General features: G+C 30.3%; 1 long non-coding RNA gene across 6 annotated transcripts in view; it reads left to right on the top strand.

Annotated features, from left to right (window-relative positions):
• Positions 1–19,809, top strand: part of LOC142330061 (uncharacterized) — a 44,842-nt gene extending 25,033 nt beyond the window's left edge. For 5 of the 6 annotated variants that reach the window (XR_012757666.1, XR_012757665.1, XR_012757667.1 and 2 more), the window contains 4 exons: positions 96–268; positions 1,739–1,935; positions 15,675–15,902; positions 19,418–19,809. This is a non-coding gene — a long non-coding RNA (uncharacterized LOC142330061). The remainder of the gene's footprint in view (positions 1–95; positions 269–1,738; positions 1,936–15,674; positions 15,903–19,417) is intronic. The other variant, XR_012757670.1, reaches the window with a different exon arrangement.
• The last annotated feature ends 2,606 nt before the right edge of the window (positions 19,810–22,415 follow it).

Genomic DNA, 22,415 nt, shown 5'->3' with positions numbered 1-22,415 from the left:
ATTACTCTGAGATAATATGACTGTTCATTTGAAAACTTGTTATAAATGAAATATTGAATGTTTAAAGAGAATTCACTTATATAACTTCCTGACAGGTAACCTTGTGACGTATGTTCTGAGAAGCTGTATATAAAGAATACAAAAAATATATAAAATAGCCATCTCTACTTAAACTGCCAACACTTAACAACTTGTGTACATAACATGGCTGTAAGAGTTGAATTATGCCTAGAACAAAGTGACAACACCTGCTGCATTTAACATAAAGGTAAATTTCATTTCAATAGTAATTTTCAAAAAAAGGTTCTATGATGTATTATTGTAATAATCTGCACCCCTTGCAACCTGATTATTCCACAGCAAAAAAAAAGTAGCCTCTTAAAAGTAGAATGATGTGAAGTAAGATAGAATACTAACAACTAAAGTGTAATTTAATAAAATTGTTTACATACATTTTCAAAAGTCTTACTAATTTTTATTGTCTACTACTGATAATGACCATAGCAAGGAAAACTTATTAAAATTTTAAAAATACATCTTTTTATATTGAAAAATAAATCATATTACAAGTAATGATATCATTAACATGTAGTATTTTGAAAATAAAAGTAATTACATTAGAAACAACAATATATAGTATTGAAAAACAAACAAACAAAAATTTAGTGGTCTATTATGAGATAGACCATAGCTAACGTCATCAAATTTATATAAAATTTAATTTGCCAAACTGCTGGTTTTCTATTTTATTTTATTAACTAATGTAAACTACGTGTTTAAAGTATAGCCGAGTTATTAATGTATATTTATTGGTAAAAACTGGACCTTGAAAATCCTTTCATTACATATATCATTTTAAGCCAAAATTAGGTAAGCAGTAACTTTTTTGTTAGCTTGTTTTAATATCAACTGTACTTTATTTTATGTACCAGAGGATTAGTTATTAAAAACATGAATTCTTTTATACATGTCCCTTAACATAAGATGCAAAGAAATCTAGATTTCAAGTATGTAACATAATTATAGGATTAATTGAAGGTCATAAGTTTGATTTTCAACAAAATATTATGTAGTTTAATAACTGTTTTGGCCTGCTTAAGAGATAAATCTGTATTTAATACCAAGCACTTATAAATACATTTTATCTGAAATAAAAGAATACACAAGGATTGTTTTATAAAAACGTATTATTCTATTTCAAGCGATGTGGGCAGAGGCAAACATAGGTTGAGAGTAAGCCGGTAAAAGACACATTTTGATTTTTATTGTTATAGTACAATGATATTTTCTGATATGTGTAAGAATTTAAGTAAACCATTTTATTTCCAAACAAAGTTTTTATCTTATTCCATTTCAGGTTATGTTGGCTCCAAAGTCAAAACAGTTAACGATTTATTGGTTATGTTCAGTCGAGTTTATCGTAGTGTATAACATATACATCATTATAAAATAAAATATTTTTTCATATTGGTCAGTATTTTTCATAGCGACTTTTTAGTTTTTGTAAACATTAAAAACGTCAAGGACAAAAATTTAATTCAAATCCGCCGCTAGAAGTGATAATTGCTTCAATTATTTACCACACAGTCTGTTAAAACGGTTATTTTGTTTACTGTGTTCGTTCGTCGAATGAAAGATCGAGGCAGGTGTGGTTGTCATGTGCCTTTTTGTTACTTTTTTTGAATTGTATAATCCAAAAAAAATATTTATTCAGTGAATAAATCATGCTTGTTTTCAGAAAAGATTACTGTAAATAGAGTAATCAGTGTTTAAGTGTACTACCACTACCTAAGTATGAACGAAATTTATATATCGAAGTATAGATTAGTTGAAGATTCAAAACCACACTATGTTTATACTGTGGAAGTACTCTCGGACTGTGTTCATCATAAAATAGACAAAAGATATAGCGCTTTTCATTCACTGCACAGAGAAGTAAGCATTTTCAATAATGTTTTTGATTATATTTAGTAAGTGTGTAGTGTTCATAAATAATCTGAAGTAACAATTGTTTTAAAGGTACCGCCTTCACCCTGTTGCATCAGGGTATTCGTGCATACTAATGGTAATAATCTACATTTTAATAGCTGCATTCAATTAACGCATTTAAAAATGTGATACTTATTACTAACTTGTGTTTCAAACTGGTTAATATTGCTTTTTGATATCTTAACTTAAAATTTGAACTACATCTATTAATTAATGAAATTTGTAATATAAAAATTTTCGTACTGTTACTGTGATTGATCAGTGTCGGAAAATGTTTATAGGCTAATAATCAGGTTGCATCTATACTTCCATTCTTGGGATCTAACTGAACGTTTTGTTTACTCCTTCATGGTGTAACTTTTACTGTTACAATTTTTTTTAATTGCTTACCCTGGCGTTTTGTGTGGTGAGTGAACTAAATATTTTTGATTTTATGTTCTGATAGATTATTTTGTGGCTGTATGTATGCTTATGAAATGTAAATGAGAGGTGTAATACCCTACTTTGTAATTATAAAGGTAAATACTGCTACCTAAAACTGCCATCCATGTCTGCAGTAAGTTTCAGTATGGCATGTTTATATACAGTTTGTAGCCTCATGCATAATGTAAAATCGCAGCAATAGTTTGGCTTGGTATCATTCAGAAATATACATTGAGATAATCCTCTCTGTATCAGTAGAGTAGTACGTTATGTCAATTAGCTGCTACGGTTCTGCAGAACCCAATTCAAGTCTAAAAAGTTTATTTACTTTTGTAAGGAATTTAGATATCATATTATTAATGCGATCTGATTGTTAGTGTTAAAATATCAGCATTTTCTCAATGATAAAGGATCTTATCATACTATATCAGGGCAAGAGCAGCTGCTGAGCTATTTTATGATTAATTCATAAAATTATGAATTATTTAAATTCCTATTATTTTATATTTTAACTTATAAAATCCTAAGAATTTTTTCAAGAAATCACAAATTTTTGTTGATTAAATAATAAGTTTACTTTTTGATTTCATCCAGTTTGAGAAGACCTGCCACTGTCATTTGCAATATTTTTTTAAAACTGCCCATTATCAATCTAATGAATTCATTTGAAATAGTAGTATCCTTTTCTTTTTCACTCATCACTTATTTGTTTTAAATCACAAATTAAATGTAGCAGTGTTTTAATATAAGATACCTAACTAATAGATGCTATAATGAAAAATTATACAAGTAAATATCTATAATTGTAAATTTAGATCCTCACACATACACACATGCACGTACACACACATACACACTAAGAGAGAGAGAGAGAGAGAGAGAGAATGTGTGATTGAGAGAGAACTAAAAGATGTTAATTAGGATGTTAAAAGAGGACTTAATCAGTGGTATCAATTTATATACTTAGCTTAAAATATTAGCTTATGATAATAATGAATGCAGTCCATCAAACCAGTTAAGAAGAGTACTGGATAAAATTTAGTATTAATGTAACAACAACCAATGATTCATTTATATACTTATTTCCTTTAAGTAAACTTGTCCAAAGATTGAGTGTAATGAAACAAACTACAGTAGTATTTGTGTTGATATTTACAGTTTTTAGCTGATAATTAATAAATTATTAATTTTTAAAAATTCATTAAAACTCAACTTTTGTTTAAAATGTAAACTTAACCCATCAATGTTTTTAAACTAGAACTTTATTTTTGTTTTACAACTAGTGATATTATCTAAATATTTTGTAATTTTCCAACCTCATAGCAGTGTAGTTGCATATTACCCTTTCATCCAGATGCTGTTGTTAGGTTTGGATCATGATTCCCAGTGACGGATCAGCCTGAGAATTTTTCATACAATTGAAAATTTCCTAAGATATTTTCATGTACTTTTATAAAGTTTTAATTATATAAATAAAATGATATCACAAAATATTATAGGCCCTACTGTGATTTTAAAAAAATTCTTGCGTACCATAATGCCTAACTTGATTTAACATTCATAGTAGCAGGCTTAAATTAATTCTGTTACCTATCTTGTATTTGTTTCTGGAGTTCTTGAATTAATGTTTGATTATTTTCAGCGCTTAAATAATGATAATTCTCATTGTAGTGCTTCCCCAATTAAGCTGTCATTTATATATTAATAAAAGATACATTTGAAAAAAAATAAAAGGAAATAAAATTTAGTACAAATTTTTGTATATAAAACTGATAATAATGCTCACCTGAGATGCTAATATTCATTAGTTTTAAAGAATGCATTATCTACCAGGTAATGCTCCAGTTGCACTTTTTTTAATATTAATTCTTGTCTTCTTTTAAAATATTTATATTTATTTACTAATTTAACAAGGGTTCGTTTAAAAAAGCATCAATTGGCGATTGGGAAATAAAAAAGATATCTCTTTAATCCCCATGGTCATGAAAATTAATATTTTAAATTTATATTATTTAAAAAAAACCATGCTTGTCTTTGGAATGTTGCTTGCGTGATTTATAACTACTTTTTTGTTGTTCAAAAGCTTTCTTTAAATATATTTTTTAGAAAGTGCTGTTTTTCAGGGAAAACGTATATTAGTAATATCTACTAACTAATTCCTTAACTATTGAATATATTGAATTCATAAGAAAGGTACCTATTGTAATGGGTGTCAGGATTCGTCTTCTGGAAAATTTCAACATTTTTTTTTGTGTTCACATCCCCCAGATCCCAAAACCACTGTCAGTTCAAAAGTTTATATACACATATATATTTCACTTTCTTGTGGCGATGATAACCGCTGTAATTTTTCACAAATCACTTTGAAATTGATACATAAAATATAATGACTCAAAATCTTGCTCGAGTTCATTAATGGGCAAAATCAGACCATGAGGGTGGAAATAGGGGAGGCTTTTTTGAAAAAAAACAAAATATTGCTATAACTTTCTTATTAAATAAAATATCAAATTCATTTAAAGTTTCTACTATTCTTTGGATAAGGGCGTAATACTTATATAAGTAAAGTTTTTTGGTATCATCAAACATTGGTCTAGGGGGGTGGAAAAAATGGGGTTTCGAAGACAAAAAATAACATATCTTCCTTAATAGGCACAGTATCAAATTTGTTTAAAGTGATTGTTAATCCTCTAAACATTACCTAAAACTTTTGTCTGAAACAATTTTTGATATGACCAACCTTTCGGCAAGGGATGACAAAAATGTTGTAACCCTGCGGCACCCCCCTCCCCATGAATATAGAAGTCGCAGCCCACGCCTCCTTCTGACGTCGCCTTTACTCTCCGGTTATTTAAATAGTCGTTAACCAACGCTCTTATGTATAGGCTTATTTCCCTCCATTCCAGTTCTTCCATGACAGCTGAACAAGGAACGTTATTGAAAGAGTTCTTTACATAAAGCAGTACCACCACCGTATTCTCCTCCAGCGCCAGGTGCCTGCTGCCTTCTGATTTGGCCAGGAGACCACCCTCTCTACTGCATCTATAGTAGACCTCTCATTCCTGAACCTGAACTGATTCTGTGAGAGGTCTCCCTTTCTTTTCTTGTCTGAGAGCCTTCCTGCCAAGAGGCAAATACCTTTCCCATTGTGCTAAGCAGGCACAATGGGCAGTATCCTCCAGGTATTCCCATTTGCATCTCTGCCTTTGGGAGTAAGACCAATCTGGCCTCCTTCCAGCATTCCAGGAATTGACCATCCTGTACCGCAATATTTATTGCTTCCAAAACTGGACAAGGGTGGCTTTCCATCAGTTTTTTCATGACCAGCCCCGGAACACCATCCGATTCTGAACTCGTTTTAGCATTTATCTCTCTTGTTGCCAGCATGGTTTCACCCACCTTGAAGCGCCTTGATTGCCCCAGCTCTATTCTTTCTCACTGATGATGTTGTGCTGGGAAAAGCTCACGTACGACTCCCCTCACTTGGTCTTCTGTGAGAGTAGACAGGCGTCTCCGTCACAATCTGGTATGTCTGCCCCCAAGGGTTATTGTCTATTTCAGCCCAAAGCTTCCTCCAAGCTTCCCTTTTTTGCTCCTTGATTTCTGCTGTGAGCCTTTTCCTGGCTGCCTTTTGTTCTTCTACTAGCATCAGATCATCTTCCCCATGTCTCCTTTGGTCTTCTTTGTGCACTCATGACTTCCCCTCTTAGTTCAGCAATCCTCGTTGTCCACCAGTAGGCCCTTCTCCTTCTTAAACCCCTAACAGGAGCTACGCTGTTGGATTCTTCTTTGAGGTCCGCATGAGTACCTCCAGCTCGTCCAGTGGGTTCTGCTCAAATCTAGCAGCTCGTGCTTCCACTTTCCTTTACACCTGTGCTTCATTGGGCCCCAGATAGTCTGGATTTCCTCTTGATCCACATTTCCCCACTCCATCTGGAAGCTGATACCACAATGATCACTGGCGAAGTCCGTGAATAGGACCTGCCATTCTACCACTCTCCTCACCGTGCCTTCAGACACAAAGGTTACATCCACCACCAATCCTCTGCCCCTTCCTATAAATGTTGGATCCCCTCCATCATTAATGCAAGTTAGTGGGAGAGAACCAACCACCACCAAGAGTTTGTCCACACACACTGACACTTGCTTGTTTTCAACAGTAGTCTTCCCTCTCCTCTCTCTACTTTTATTTTCGCATATCTCCCAATTATGTCATAGATGGCCATGTCTCCTTTTCTATCAGTGATTCATCCATGGGCCACCCAACATCTGTTTAGGTTAATTTGTAATATTCTCATTTCTGACGTAATTTGTTACAACTGAAGCTTCCAATTCTTTCTCCTTCTTTCCTGCAAGATACACATCTGGTGGGTTCCTTAGATTCTTCTCTGAAGTGACCTAAGGCTCCACAGTTGTAGCAATTACATGACCTGTTGGGGCCTCTGCATTCTACAGCCTTGTGGCCTGGCTCCCAACATCTATAGCATGATTCTACTTCCCTCCTCGGCTCCACTCAACATGAGTGCCAACAAGTAGCCTCCTTTTCTATGTCAACCTTCCTGCATGTTTCTGGGCCAGGACCATCATGGCATTCTTCATGCTGCCGAATGCAGGGCGCAGTGAGGTAACACGTATTTCTTCATCAGTTCCAACTTCCTTTTTTACCGCCTCAGTCAATTCTTCCTTCATGGTTTCTAGGTCGAGATCTTTGATATGGACTGACACCATTCTCTCCCCTTTTGACCTGTCCATCACCACCAGTCCTTGGATCTGTGACCCACCCCTTGATTTCAGTGTGGTTCTTCCCTCACTGTTTTCTTTCAGCGTAACTTTCACCTTTTCTCTTGGTCCCTTTCGCACTGAAAGGATATCTTCTGCCAGGTCATTCCCTACACACCTCTTAACATCCTTCAGGAGGGTGTGCATAGGTGGCACCCTCGTTTCTCATTGTCACCATGACCGTCTTTGGGCCCAGTGGAGTCCCTCTCGTTTACTTGCTCCTTTACCAAACAGGTATAACGGAGCTTTAAGTCCCCACCGGACACACCAGTATTCTGTCACTTTTCTTGTTAGTACGGCCTATGTCTTCATTGGCTGCCACTATTCCAATCTACCTTTTTTCTGCCTTCCAAAGCTTGTTCAGCCCGTCCACCATGTGCTTTGTCCTCTGGTCTTCATCACCTGCTACCAGTAGGACATACGCGGATGCAGACCCTGCTTCCTTGTTTTCTTATGTTTTCCTATTATGTTTATTTGCATCACGTCCTTCAGTAAAAGGTCTGAATGTAAGTTTCCTTTCATCAGTCTGGCATGTGCTCCTGGCACCTTGGAGCACACATGCCTTGCATACGGTGCCTCCTTGTTACCTTTTAGGTCCAGTACATATTGGTATATGTACTGGACCTAAAACCAAACCTTTGTAATGTAAACAAAGGTTTGTGATAATAATAAGTTCAAACCTGCATACAAAACGAATAACCACATAATAAAACATTTAATAAGTAATATACGTAATAATACTTCTGATATATAGAATTTGAATGGTATTTATAAAATTGTATGTAATGATTGTGGCAATATTTATTTATATTGGTAAGATCACTATATCTTTTAAAGCTAGATTTATAAAACATTTTAGAAGTTATAAAAAAAGTAAACTGGGTTTTTTGAATGTATCGGATCATTTTATTAAAAATAAACACACAATATCAGATATTCAGACAAACTTAAAAATATTAGGAATTAAAAAATGCAATATGGATAGGATTAACAGGATTTCGGTTTTGACATTTTAGAAAGGTATTGTATATATAAACATAAGAATAATATGATCAACCTTCAAACAGAATACAAGGATGACAGTAGTATAAAGGCTGCAGTATTTGATCTGTCAATATAGTCAGTAGGGTAAATTCAGTGAAACAACTGGCACATGATTTTTCTTTGCTTAAGTTTTTGTTTTTACTTTAAAAGTTTTAATTTTTATCTTTGTTTTAATTATATTTTTACATTTTAATTTTAACTTAATTGATAAATTTTTATAATTTTAAACAATTTTTTGTTTTTTGTCTCTTGTTTTGATTATAATTTTAAAAAATGTTTAATTTAATTAAAAGTTTTAAAATTTTTTTATAAGACTTCAAAGTATGATAAGTTAAATTTAATTTGTTTAAAATATTTTTAACTTATCACAAATTATAAGCGAATAAGTGGTATGTTTTCATGGATTGCAAGTTTATGATGTTTTTTTGTATGCAGCTGATGATGCGAATCAAGTTCACAAAACCACTTCTATTTGTGTAATGAAATCCTATTTCAATTATTCAGTAGTTAGGGTTGATCTCTTAAATATAAATTAATATATCTATTTATATAGCAGGGGGTTCTTTAATATGGAAGCTATAAATATAATAGCTTGTATTTTATATTTATATAGCAGAGGGTTCTTTAATATAAAATAATTATTATTCAGAGCCCCCTCCCCAGACTGCATTTAAATATTTTCATTGAAGGAAAAAATTTTCTTATCAATATAAGACCTGGTAAGATCTTAATCATTACACATCCTTAAATGCCTGCTATTTCTACAACATGAAAAATATATTTAAACAAATTAAAACTGTCGATTGATTGGTCACCCATTATTTTATTGAATACTGCTGCATAATGATATTTAATCCTTTATTTTCATACCTCGTTTTCTTTTTTTTTAGTTCAGTTTTTTCAGGCAGTCATATTTTTCATTTTTATAGTTCTTTTTATTATATTACTCCAGATATACTGGTTAAATGATGAAATAAACTCATCAGTTGAATTATGCAGGGTGATGAAATGTGCTCACATTGAACACTTGTAGGAAAAACTTGCTAAGAAATTTGAAAAGGAAGCACCAGTGAAAAGTGTTACTCAGAATTTAGTTGAAAAATTACACGAAACGGGTTCAGAGTTAGACCAGAAACGTGCCCAACACAGTCAGTTTGAACATCACATGTTTTGATAACATTCATGGAATACAGGTGTTTCATAAGCTAACTAATGCCATTCAAAAGGATTTACTACTGTCAGTGGTTCAAGAATTTCATTAGAGGCAACATTGGCATTTTAAATAGTGTTTTTCACAGATGAAGAAAGTAGTCTGAACTATTGAACCAGGGGTAATGAAAACCTGCACAGATTTCTTTGATTCTCCCCTACATCCACAAAAAGTAGATGTATAGTATGCGATATCAAGGTGACAAATAATAGGACCCTTGTTTTTTTAAAAAACTTGGATGATGCTGTCTACCAAAAAATGATCCTACAGTTCATAGCCTTGCTGCAAGAGGAAAAGCGTAACAGCCAGTTGCAACAAGACAGCACCACTTGCTGTACAACTCATTCTATTACAGAGATGTTACAAGATTTTTTTAATGGAGCAGTAAGAAAGATCCTATAAAAAATCAAGTTTTTTATAGGAGCAGTCCACACACCCTGCAAGAATTGAACGAAAGACAGACATTAAAAATTCCATTCAGGAAATAGATGGGATACAGCTTACAATAGTAGCCTGGAACACAGTTAAACGTGTTGACAAGTGCATAGAAGTGGATGGACATTTAAACACCTGTAAATTATTATGTAAGTGTTTGCCAGTAAATTATTATTTGTAGACTAAACTAGGTGATGGGACCTCTTTTAAGTTGAACCCTACTTAAAAAGTTATGAAATCAATCCAGAACAGCAGTACAACAAAGGGGTATTGTTTTCTGCATAACAATGTTCAGTTTCATTCAAGTGAAACATTTTCAGCCTATCCTGGACTTAGGACCAAGTAAGTACCGTCTGTTCGACAAAGTCCATGTCCAGAAGTTCGACAAAGGTCCATCAGTGCAGAAATACTGTTATGTTAAGGTCTTGAATCTGGTGAAGTAATGTTATAGATGTAACTTTAACTTCATACATTAATCTTTTTTTCTGCTGAATTGTTCTTAGAATACACACAAACCAGAAAGAGACCAGTGGGTTAAATAAATATATCTCACTAAAACCATGTGATACTTTTTTTCTTACTAGCATCTAACTTTTCAGGGGCTTATAGATTAAAAAATGTAGTTACTACTAGTTTACTTGATTGAGTGTGTAAATAAAATATTTTTTTTTAATTGGAATTCAGTCTCTTTAATTAAAAAAAAAAAAAATGGATAGTGCTAATTTTCTTAGCCATTTAAAACGTATGGTTACTATAAACTTGTAAAGATACGTCCACATTTGTACCACTTGCATTCATTTAGCCCTAATGCTGCTATAAGTTGGTGTATTTAGTTGTAAATGTTTCCCAGTCCAGTTATAGTTATTTTAATAATTGCTGTTTTATATTTTTGATGATACCTTATGGCTGCAATATCATTAAGAAATGAAAGAAGTATTCATAATACATGTTAAAGCGTATTAACATTATATTGTGTCATTAGATGTATACTGCCTTAATATTTGAATTTAGTTCAACTTAATAAAAACAAAGATTATTAAATTTGTAGGTAATTTTTTTTTAAATTGGCACCCTGAAATATGGATTCAAAAATGTGGGTGAATTAAGAAAGTTAAAAAATGATGTTAAGAGTTAACATGATGCAGTAATGTTGAAATTAATTTTTATTTAAGATTTGTTACGAATTAAACATAACTTTATAAATTAAAGTTAAAATTTTTTTTTTTACATTAAAAATTATGATTCAAAATTGCTTAAATAGATAATAGAATGTCATTTTTTATTTTTTTTAATAATTTCTATTTTAGAACTTAAAATACTTTTGTTAAAACATTGTATTTCTATTTTATAAAATTCATGAAGACAGTTTATAAACTGTTTAATTTTGTTTTCTAATTGTTGATTTTTATATCTGGTTAAGAAATAAAAGCCTAGTCTACAGTTATATATAGAAGTATATGCTGTTTGCTTGTCAGAAACAGAGAATACTCAAAAGTTTTGTGTGTGTACACACCTTTTTGTATACACCTTTTTGTATATTTTATTAAAAAAAAAATATTCTGTAAAATTTTAAAGGTTGAATTGATCAAATGAAAGATAATGATATTTTCAATTTTTTTTGTAATGGTGAATTAATTCACCACTGAGAAACTTTTGTGGGAATATGGAATTTTGTATGAAAATGCCATGCCTGACTGGGATTCAAACCCAGGACCCTGGATGAAAGGTCAAGACACTGCTACCACTCTACCATGGAGATTGGCAAATTCTTTTGTGTGAAACATTTATTTACTTTTGTAAGGAATTTAGATATCATATTATTAATGTGATCTGATTGTTAGTGTTAAAATATCAGCATTTTCTCAATGATAAAGGATCTTATCATACTATATCAGGGCAAGAGCAGCTGCTGAGCTATTTTATGATTAATTCATAAAATTATGAATTATTTAAATTCCTATTATTTTATATTTTAACTTATAAAATCCTAAGAATTTTTTCAAGAAATCACAAATTTTTGTTGATTAAATAATCAGTTAGTAATAAAAAAGATATTAGTAATATCTACTAACTAATTCCTTAACTATTGAATATATTGAATTCATAAGAAAGCTACCTATTGTAATGGGTGTCAGGATTCGTCTTCTGGAAAATTTCAACATTTTTTTGTGTTCACATCCCCCAGATCCCAAAACCACTGTATACATACACATATATATTTCACTTTCTTGTGGCGATGATAACCGCTGTAATTTTTCACAAATCACTTTCAAATTGATACATAAAATATAATGACTCAAAATCTTGCTCAAGTTCATTAATGGGCAAAATCAGACCATGAGGGTGGAAATAGGGGAGGCTTTTTTGCAAAAAACAAAATATTGCTATAACTTTCTTATTAAATAAAATATCAAATTCATTTAAAGTTTCTACTATTCTTTGGATAAGGGCGTAATACTTATATAAGTAAAGTTTTTTGGTATCATCAAACATTGGTCTAGGGGGGGGGGTGGAAAAAATGGGGTTTCGAAGACAAAAAATAACATATCTTCCTTAATAGGCACAGTATCAAATTTGTTTAAAGTGATTGTTAATCCTCTAAACATTACCTAAAACTTTTGTCTGAAACAATTTTTGATATAACCAACCTTTTGGCAAGGGATGACAAAAATGTTGCTGGAATTGTAAGAAGATGGGGTTGGTCGTATGTGAAACATGTAAAACTTTTTTTTCACATGCAACCATTGTGATATTGAGTAAATTTGAACTTCTTCTTAACTTTAAGGTGGAAATCTTTTTTATTCCGTACTTTTTCTTTTTCCTGTTTAGCCTCTGGTAACTACCGTTTAGATAATACTTCAGAGGATGAAGGAAGATGATATGTATGAGTGTAAATGAAGTATAGTCTTGTACATTCTCAGTTTGACCATTCCTGAGATGTGTGGTTAATTGAATTTTATCCCGTACTCAGCACTGGTGAAATCTACTTCTGCCTTCTGGCAAGCCAAAAGGGATTTTTTTAATTGATTCCTGGATTCATAAAACTAGTTCCCCTCACTATTCAGCTGAGATTCACTTTCTCCATAGGGCAATGTTAGAAGTCAAGTTGTACAGTTTTTTGTTCTTTTATTTTTTCTACAAAAAAACATTGTGTATAAAAAAAATGTTTAAATTTGTATGAGTGATATCTAAATCAAGTCATTTAGTGAAATTTAATTTAGTCAGTGTTCATAGATTTGAAATTATATTGGTTAGTTTATTTTCATTAGGATTAATGAGTAGGTGGAATTATCAACTCTATTAATAAAGTCGATAAATCCCATCGTTATTTTAATCCCGTCATTATACATAAAAGTCATATCTGAAATATGTAAAAAATGTGATAGTTATTTTTTCAAATTACTCCAGTTTAAAAAACAAACGGTCTTGATTCATCCAATATTTGCAGAAATAGAGTGATTTCTTCGCACTCCGCTGCCGATTTGAAGTTAAGAATTCAGCTTTATTCATGTGTGAATGCTGCGAACCACTTAACTACACTTAACCTTTCCACGACTGGCATGCATGCATACTCTATTTCTCGCTCATTTTTTTGAAGAAGTGTAAACATGTTTTACAATAATCTTTGGTCTAAAACTATTCTCCATTTGAAAGTGCAAGCCTTGATGATATAGATTGCACTTGAAATGGACATGAAAAAGTTCTTAAAGACCAAAATAATTACAGTTACCTGAAAAGTCTTTTTATAAACAAATTATATCTCAGCAATGCATTTGTGTATGTCAACAATTTTCTTGTGTAACCACTTATTGAATTTGGAATTCCAAGTGCCAGCTTTTAAAATCAAAATTGTAAAAAAGTTATTTTTGCACTAATTATTGCCTTTGCAACAAATTACCATTTTTATCAGTATTTTGAATTTTTGCAGTAACTAATTAACAAAATTCAATGTTTATGGGCTTAAATTATAGGTACTGCAAATGCCTACAATTGACCCCGTAGAGGAAGACATCCTCCATGTGGCAGTTTTGGTTGCCATGCCACCCTCTCTGTACCTAGCCCTTATGGGCTTTACTGGAGGTCATTTTCAGAATCCCAGCACCTATAACTTTTATTCAGAATTTTTTCGCCTAGGAACTTTACTTTGCCTATAAAATTGAAAAACCGATTTTCACCACCTTTGAACAGCCACCATTTTGTCCTATTAGTGAAAATTTTGTCCTGTCACATATAAACAAGTTATACTTGCCCTAATCTGCAACTCCATGTACTTCCCTAATATCTACTATTTTTTTAGCAAAGAAATTCCTATTGACTGAACTATAAAGTATTTATTAATTTCTTGACAGCAAATCAAAGAACTAATGAATAAGGGGAGACAAACCATCAGTGAAAATTAGAGAAAATTTTCAACAATGGAAAAAACAGCTGATTATTATTCTTAATGGGTATGTTGCCATCTGTTCAACTAGTGAATAATAGGCAGCATCTCCTGGCCCAATAAAATGATGATATGTATGAGATGTAAATAAAGTGTAGTCTTGGCTGACCATTCCTGATATGTATGGTTAATTAAACCCCAACCAACAAAGTACACTGGTGCTCCACTGTTTATTATTCAAATCTATATAAAAGCAATCAACTTTTACTAGGATTCGAACCCGAGAGCCTTTGACTTCAAAAATCAGCTGTTAAACAAAGCTGTTAAAACAAATCAGCTGATTTGTGATGACAAGTTTAACCATTATACCAGCTCAATGGGCAGTAATGGGTGATAACTATTTAGCATTAAAATTGTATTTATTGTTTTTGTAAGTTTACAATTATCAGCTTGTAGCTCTGTAATGGCTGTGTTTTTAGAGAAGAATACCCAAAAATAAAAATACTGTTTCCTATCCAAAAATGCAATAAAAATATGGAGTTTCACTTGAAATAATGAATTTGGCTGCAGTATTGGGAAAAGAGCAAAGATTTAAAAAATGGTAATACTGTATTTTTAATGTTGGGAAAAATGTAGTGAAGGTTTTCCATTTAAAATTTTTGTTTCTGAGATCCCAATGATGGTTATCTTAAGTTGATCACTATATATACATACATTAGGTCAGGATAGTAGTAACTATTTTGTTTTTATCTTTTAAAAAAAAAATTATACTGCATAATAAATCAAAACCCAACGCTTCAGTGCTCTAATGTTATCAAAGAAGATATTTAACCATGCACTTTTGACAATTTTGATTTCATGTAACTAATATTATTATTAGCATTTCATTATAATTACATTAAATGACATGCTGAAATATATTAATTTTACATTAATATAAATAATTCAAAAGTAAAAATAAATGATGAAGTTTGCAGTGGAGATGAAAGTGAAGATGCAGTTTGGATTTTTGACAATGAGATAATGTGTAGATATTTTACTTCTACATAAAATTTTGAGAAAAAGGCAAGTTCTTAATATAGAAATTCACATTATTCTTTTGGATGTGGAAAAAGTTTAAAGAATGTTGTGCTTAAAGAAAATATTTAGTCTTGAGTTTGAGATATTTATATAAATGAAAAGCGTTAAGGTAGGAAATATCTCTTGCACATTCATAAATGCAACGTGAATATATGATTGAAAACTGTCAGTAACCTAACCTATGCATAGTGGGATTTGAAGATTAAGTTAATGTGACAAAGTATTTGGTGAATGAAGCAAGGGCAGATTTATAGTATGCCTTATCATAAATATACAGCAATATCAATGAAGTGTTTCATTAATTTAATTATCTTGTTTTCCATTTTTTTACAGTAAAAAAAATAGTGTACACATAATTTGAGTTTTATAAATGCTTTAAATTTTTGGATGACAACTTGAAATAAATTTTGCGTAATTTTATTGAACTGCATTTGAAAATCTGCTGTGCCAGAGTTCACAGCAAAAAATGAGAACGAAAACAGAAAGGAGTATGAATGTATTCTTAACAATATAGTACAAAATATTATTATTTCATATAAGAAGAAAAAAAAGTCGTTAAGGGTAATAACAATTTTCTACTTATATTAATTGAAAAAGGTTAAATTTTAAAGTTTTATATAAAAGGTGATTCAGGAGAAAAGGAAAGTGATTTGGGAACTGTTTCCAGAGCTTGAAGTAAGGAAACAAAAGGTCAAACAAACATATGTCCAAAAACACTTTGTTGTTGAATTATGGCTAGTGAAAGATATCACCTAGATTTCAGTTACCGTGGTGAAATTAGGTCAAACTGAAATTTTGAAGATGTATTAAAGGGGTAAACTTCATGATTTCTTATGTATTTTGACTTGAAAAATCGAATAAAATAGGTACCAGAAGTGTACCTCATATAGTTTTTATGATATCCAATGTAAAGCAGAACAACAGAAAAATTCAGTGACAAAAAACACATTTCTTTAGGTTTGAATTGTAATAACTTTATTAAATTTGTAATGTAAATTTTGTTATCAAAACTTGTAAGGAACTTAATTCTGAAAAAATTGATTAATGAAGTCTATAAAAAACAAAAACAAAGTCAACTTTTATTATTAAAAATAAAATAGAACAAAACTTAAAATAAAAGTGTTATGATTTTGGAAGAATATCGATGTAGGTATCCTGGGCGAATAGTTTCAAACAGTAAAGTATTTTATAAATTTTTTAGTAATCTTTATAAGAATGGTACAATTCATGTTTCATCTGAATCTCAACCGATACATGGTGATGCAAAGGAAAACATTTTTCAGGTAGTACAGCTTAGTCCTATAACAAGTACGCTAAGAATTTCCACATGACTCAACATTTCATAAAGTGCACTATCTAGGACATTACATGTTCACGAACTGTGTGTCCTTATCATGTTCATGAAAATACAACATTTCCAGCTTGGGGACCATGTCAGACAATTGCAATTTTGTTAATGGGTTAGCAGTAATTATCACTTAATTCTGTTCATACTATTTTCAGATGAAGCTGCTTTTACCCATAATGGAATAAACAACACCCAGAATTCACATTGGTGGTCTAAAGAAAACCCACATGCTGTAGTCGAATCAAATTTCCAGCAACAATTTTCAATGAGCATGATCGACAACCAGTTAAAAGGTCCTTTCATACTAGAACAACATTAACAGGAAGAAATTATCTAGAATTTTTAAACAATGAATTTCTTACAGTGTTTGAAAATTTCTCATTGGCAAAACAGATTGAAATTTACTGTCAACTTGATAGAGCACTAACTCATTTAACAGATGAAGTAAAACAGTTCTTAGATGACAAATTTACTGGTAAACAGATTGGTTGTAAAGGCCGGTAAATTGGGCACCTAGATCGTTGGACCTTACCCTCTTAGTTAACTGCTTTTAGGGATGGATGAAATGCAACATATACAAACAAAAATGTAGACACATGATGAACTGTTTGCTCACATTCTTAATACTGCTGCCCTCATCAAGGAACTCAAAGTTATTAGGTTGGCAACAGGAAACAAATTGAAAAGTGCATCAATGTCAATGATGGAATTTTTGAACATTTATTGTAGATTAATTTTATATAAATCACAATGAGTATTTTTTTAAAGCAGTATTTTAATTTTTTAAAGGTTTAAATTTTTTTGCATTGAAAACAGCTGTTTTTAATTTTGTACTATTCATAACATTTTTCTGTTAAGTTTTATTCTGTTTTGTTTTTAATAATAAAAGCTAATTTTTTTTTCTATTTTTCATAGACTTTATTATATCAAATTTCCCAGAATTAAATTCTCTGCAAGTGTTGATAATAAAATTTGCATTAATTTTACCGGTCAATTAATAAAGTAATTGTAATTAAAACCTATAAAAAATGTGTTTTTTTCTACTGAATCTTAAAACATTAGATATCTCAAGAACTATAGGAAACAGTGCTGGGACCTGTTTTCTTCAATTTTTCAGGTCAGTAAACATAAGAAACCATCAAGTTTACCTTTTATATACGCCTTAAAAATTTCAGTATGACCTCATTTCACTGAGGGAACTGAAATCTGGCTAAACTTTATCACTAGCCGTAAATCAATAACAAAGCATTTTCGGACAGATATTTATACAAACTTTTTCTGTATTTCAAGTTGTAGAATCAGTTCGCAAATTAGTTTCCTTTCCTTCTGAATCCGTCTTTCTTCTTCTTCTTTTTCTTCTGAATCAGTATTGCAGGAAAGTTAAACAAAATCTCCTTCAACAGAGTCTAAATTCCTGTCCAAAAGGAAACTGTATGCTGAGTTATTTAATTAATTTCTTTTTTAGTAATTGTTGGAAATAGTTTATATAAATATGACGTCTTCTGCAGCATTGATTTGTATTTTACTTTTTTAATATTTGTGGATGTTAGTCCAAGAGTTTTCCCTGGTTTAATGTAGCCAGCAAGCTGACTACATTCTTTCCCAGGACTTTAAGTTTATGCAACTTTTTGTAGACAAGAAGATTTAGGTCAAAATAATTTTGTGCATGTTTCCATGTTATGAAAATAACGTGGAAAATATTCTTTAATGTAATCAAGTGAATTATATTTCTCGTTAAGATATTTAAATAAATAATAATTCTGTTATTATTTATTTTGAGATGTTCCCTGTTTTTTACTAATAAAAAACTGAGGAAGATGATTTGGCTTACTGCACGAGTCATCACAGTATATGAGCATAGCTTATGTACACAGCTACATGAATTTATCATAGTCCATTTTTTTGTTTAATCAGTTACTTATGCAACCATTTCATGAACATACAAATCAAAACATTCTCCACTCGTTTAAAATTAATACTTTTCATGAAGCACAGTTTATTAAAGCCTTTAAGAAATTAAAGGCTTTAATTTTAATTAAAGCCATTTTTAATTTTACCTAAAATGTGTCTAAGGCACACATTGTAGACCCAGTGTCTAGCTTATTACAATTAATTAATATTATTTTCATTTATTTCAAAATATATTGCAGAGATTAAGGTAGTATTGATCAAACATTACCATTTACTAGAACTGTAGTAAAATGTTTTTCTCTTAAAAAATGAAAATAGCTATTCTCTGGCTTCTAGTATTGTATGTTGCACTCAGATTTTTATCTGTAAATAAATGAAAAAAGAAAAACAAAATTAAAACCATAAGGATGCAAATTTTAAGATTGTCAAATATATTAAAGGATGGTTGACCTCGTTTCTAAGAAAATTTGTTTTAGTTTATTTTAAAACGTTTCTGGTGTGGTATTTATGTGTAACTGCAATATCAAATAAATTTCAACACAATGTGGTAAATTATTAGAAATTTTTAAATTTAATTTTATGTATAAATATTGAATCGATTTATTTATATATACTTACATGTTGAATTTCTACCTTTATGCAAATAAATTGTAGAACGAAAAATGTAGATAATTTTTGACTTGCCCTTTATATTCAATTAATTTACTTTATTGTTATGTTTTTTTATCTTATTTCATTTTCTGTGACATCAATTATTTGATGTAACATTTAATCTTTTTAAAATATGAACATTGAAGGTTCTTTTTTACTTTTACAGGAGAAATAGAACAATTGGTCATCAGCCGGTCTTTAGAATTAGTACTCAGACTGAGTGCAAACGAAGTAACTTACCAGATATAGTTGCTGAAGGAGTTATAAATGCCATATATAAACAGTCTAAAAAAATAAAATGAGATTGCACTTATTATTAAATGACCATGTTATTTGTAAATATTGATGGTTGTGTATTTATGTGTACATCTGCTTGTATATAGTTGTAATTTTTGTGGTGTGGGTGATTATAATTTATATGTGTTCAAGGTTATGTTAATTAATTTGTAACTTTATCTATTTACCTTAATACTTAATAATGAAAAGTTAGTCTATAATATTCTGTTCAAATTTAACAATTTTTTTCTTTCAGCTAATAAACTAATTTTATCATTTTAATTGCTGTCTATTGATTTTTTCTAGTTTGTTGAAATCCATTTCATCCATGTCCCCCTCCTCTTCTTCCAAAACATGAAATTTAAATCTAAATACATATGGAATTTAAATTTAACTTTTTATTATTTGATGTTTTAAAGTGTATGAGTATTTGATGTTTTAAAGTGTATGAGTAAAGTGTAGTGTAATTGGTGGAGGAAACTTTTAAAGAAAATTTATAAGTATTTACTTGTTAAAATAAATCATTCTGATCTTACTTTTACTTTGAATAAACAAATTATTTAATAAATAAGAAAATAATTTAATTTCAAATGTTAATTGTTTTCAGTTTATCACTGGTAGAAGGATTTAATTTTACCTCCACGTACAATCACAGAAAAGTTACTTACTGATGACAGTGAGTTAAAATGCACAGATATTCTTGCCATTTCTCTCATTGCAGGTAAAGTAAAACTTACAGCATCTTCTGAATTCAGCAGAATCATGTCTACGATGGCCTATTTTCTCTATTTCTCAATAAAAATTTGATGTTAATTTGCCCTGCAATAATAAAACCTGGCCGTTGGCATAGCTATACTATTTAGACTACCATTTTACCTTTTTTTCCAGCCCAGCATAACAAAGTAAAAAGAAATGTGAAATTCCTTGACCATGTAAAGAAAACAATAAGTTATATAAACTGCATTTATTAAAATTAACATTTTATAAAAACTTAGTGAAGTATTTGAAATATTAAATTACCTACGTAATTTGTTTTTTATTACATTATCACAAATAAATATTACAGTAATATTGATTATTAACTACCATTTCAGAAACTATATATATTGAAAATCTTAATGATAAGATTTTTTGTGGCGTTAAACAAACATTATTTTATTAATTCTGTTGATATCTATGTTACCTTTTTATTAACAACTTTATAATGATAAATTTTACAAAGAATATTTTTAATGTCTGTTTATGATAACAGAATTAATTTCTGCTCACTTTGTTTGTAATCAATCATATTATTAAAATTAATATTTAGCAATTTCATATTCAATGTAGTATAGCCACATTTTGAGTGTTAGTAGCAGACAGTTTTTATCAATTTAGTTTCAAAAACCTTTGCTCACTTCAAGCAGTAGATAAAAAAGAAATTATATCTACGTGTTAAGTTTGGTGTTGAATGTGCAGTACTATCTTGACAATAAGTCAAAACTTTAAATGATGAAAATTTCTTAGCTGGTTCTTGATTTTAGCTCTGGTTTGATATGATTTTGGCTCCATTTAGATTTTTTTCAGTTAAAAAATTGTTATAATGATGTTATTTTCAGAGAACTCCTTGAATGTCTGATTGAGATTTGGAATAAACTTATGCAAGTCTGTATTTGAAGTGCCAATGAAATACCAACTCAGTATAGCGATTATTGACTAGATATTTTCAATTGTTTGTTAGTTTATCCAGTTCATTTAAAGATATCAATACGCAAACATTCAACTATTTTTATTTTCTGTGAATGTGTGATATCAGTAGCTTTCTTTCCTTCATACTTGCTCTTTTCAACGTAAAAAGAGCCTTTAAAACAAATTTATAAATATATATAAATTTGAAAAAGACTATATATATATATATATATATATATATACTTTTTTTTTCTACTTGAAAATTTGACTTTTAGAAGCTATACCAAATTTAAAACAACTATCAACACCTTACATCCCTTAATTTGGTGTTGACTTAAAAATAGAAAATTTGAACAGGGACTTAAAAAACTTACTTTCAAATAATCAATGGATGAAGCCATTACTTGATGAAAATCCATTTTAACAAAAGAAAATCAACAAATATATTATTTGATTTTTACAAAATTATTTTAAAAAAGAATGACAACAGCTACCTTGGTATACCTTCCCAGAATTACAAACAGAATAATAAAACTAAAAGTACATACAACGGAAAAGGTAAATTAAAAAACCAAACGAGATAAAATGCAGAAAGATAAAGAGCAACAATAGGGAGTGTGAACATATATCAGTAATATATAAATTTAACAGTAATACTATTGATAAATTCAGAAAAACGGGGTGGTACTTACAAAAAGATAAAAACCCATCTCACATCCATAAGTTCTACAACAGTGAAGTATTCAAGTCTAATTGGTCATCTAAAAATAAATTAAAATTTTAAGTTTTAATTTCTAGTGACTACAAGGTTCAGTTCAACCTTTCTTCTCAACAAAAAGTACTTTGAAATTACCTTTAAAAATATTATTCTCATCAATTAAGTGACAGAATAATTAGAAACCCTTTTATTGTTGGAAAAACAAGATTTGAGGTGCCACTTTTCAAAAGATCTACCAGAGTATCCAATATAAACTTTATCACAAGAACCATATTCAAGTTTGTAAATTCCTGTTTTTTTAGGCTTATCAGTTTTACTTTTGTTATTCTTAATAGATTTGCATAGAGAATTATCAGATTTGAAAATTATATTAATATCTCTCTCTGCTTCTAAAAGATTTTCAAATTTTTCCTGTGGGATTATCTATATAAGTGACTGTGAAATTTCTTCTGCTGGAATGAATTACTTGATGAAGGAACATTTTACTAATTGCAGTTTTGTA

The sequence above is a fragment of the Lycorma delicatula genome, chromosome 9 (assembly GCF_047948215.1).
Source record: "Lycorma delicatula isolate Av1 chromosome 9, ASM4794821v1, whole genome shotgun sequence".
Taxonomy (NCBI): Eukaryota; Metazoa; Arthropoda; class Insecta; order Hemiptera; family Fulgoridae; genus Lycorma; species Lycorma delicatula.
Note: the sequence above shows the minus strand (reverse complement) of the source record. Positions and strands in the feature narration are given on the sequence as shown.